Source organism: Arachis ipaensis, chromosome B9 (genome assembly GCF_059453495.1).
Source record: "Arachis ipaensis isolate K30076 ecotype BB chromosome B9, ASM5945349v1, whole genome shotgun sequence".
Taxonomy (NCBI): domain Eukaryota; kingdom Viridiplantae; phylum Streptophyta; class Magnoliopsida; order Fabales; family Fabaceae; genus Arachis; species Arachis ipaensis.
The window spans coordinates 112064159-112065659 of NC_142444.1; the positions used below are offsets into that span (position 1 = coordinate 112064159).

Genomic DNA, 1501 nt, shown 5'->3' on the forward strand with positions numbered 1-1501 from the left:
TGCAGCCACTTGCTTTGTTTCTAATTGCCTGGTAAGCTCTGCTAGTTGCTTGGCAAACACCTTGTTTTGGGCTAGAATTGTATCCACATGGTTCAGCTCCATGACTCCCTTAGTGTTGTGCCTTTCTGATGCATAGTAGTACTCATTCTCAGCCACTGTCTCAATCACTTCAATGGCTTCTTCCACGGTCTTTTTCTTGTTCAATGAACCTCCTGATGAATGGTCTACAGCCTTCCTTGATTCATAAGAGAGCCCATCATAGAAGATGTGCAATTGCACCCAATCATGGAACATGTTTGGTGGGCATTTCCTTGTCAAGTCCTTGAATCTCTCCCATGCCTCGTAGAGAGTTTCACCATCTTGTTGTCTAAAAGTCTGGACCTCAGATCGAAGCCTATTGACCTTTTGTGGAGGGTAGAAACGTGCCAGAAACTTGCCTTCCACCTCATCCCATGTGGTTAGACTCCCCCTTGGGAATGATTCCAGCCACTTAGCTGCCTTGTCCCTAAGTGAAAATGGGAACAAGAGCAGTTTATAGGCATCTTCCTGGACTCCATTGGACTTCACAGTGTCACAAATTCTCAGGAACTTTGTGAGATGTTGGTTTGGGTCTTCATTAGCACTTCCTCCAAAGGAACAATGATTTTCCACCAATGATATTAGCTGTGGCTTGAGCTCAAAATTGTTGGCCTGAATGGGTGGTTTCTGGATGCTACTACCACAATTCCCAGAGGTTGGGTTTATGTATGAACTAAGAACCCTCCTCTCAGGAATGGCATTGTTTCCATCAGCTCTCTCATGGTTGTGAACTTCTCTATCCATGTTGAGATCTAGAGCTTCCTCAAAATTGTCCTCAGATTCTCCTTCAGATTCCTCTTCTCCCACTACTCTCTTCCCTCTTGCTTCCCTTCTAAGTCTATGAAGGGTCCTTTCCGGTTCGGTATATGGAGGAGTTGATGTCTCTCCTCTCCTACCTGTCATACAAGAACACAGCTCAAACACAAACAAGTAAAATACTCTTGGTTAATGGAAGAGTATGGTTAGATCAATTGAGGAATTAAATCAAACAGTTAGTGAGTCAGTGAGTTAGTTGCATGAATTTAAAGGCATAAAGAAAGAAAGCATGTAACCAAGTGCAGAAATTAAAATTCAACAAGTAGCTAGAACAGAATTAACAAAGCAAGAGAAAATTGCTCAATCTAGTTAGCTTCCAATTTGAGAATTGTCAATCGAAAACCAATCCCCGGCAACGGCGCCATAAACTTGATGCGCATAAATGTGTTATGCTACGATTTAGGAAATTGCACGATCGGCAAAATTCCTTCCGGCAAGTGCACCGGTTATCGTCGTCAAGTAAAAACTCACAATAGAGTGAGGTCGAATCCCACAAGGATTGGTTGAGTGAGCAATTCGGATTAGAAGTGTGTTCTAGTTGAGCGGAATCAAGAATTGAGATGATAATTGCGGAATGTAAAATTGGCGGGAAAAGTAAATGACAAGA

The 1501-nt window shown here is 42.6% G+C and overlaps 1 non-coding gene across 1 annotated transcript; it reads left to right on the plus strand.

Moving 5' to 3' along the window:
* Nucleotides 1-292: 292 nt before the first annotated feature.
* LOC148545923 (small nucleolar RNA R71) lies at nt 293-396 on the plus strand. Its single transcript, XR_015901912.1, has one exon. It is a non-coding gene; the product is annotated as a small nucleolar RNA R71 (small nucleolar RNA).
* The last annotated feature ends 1105 nt before the right edge of the window (nt 397-1501 follow it).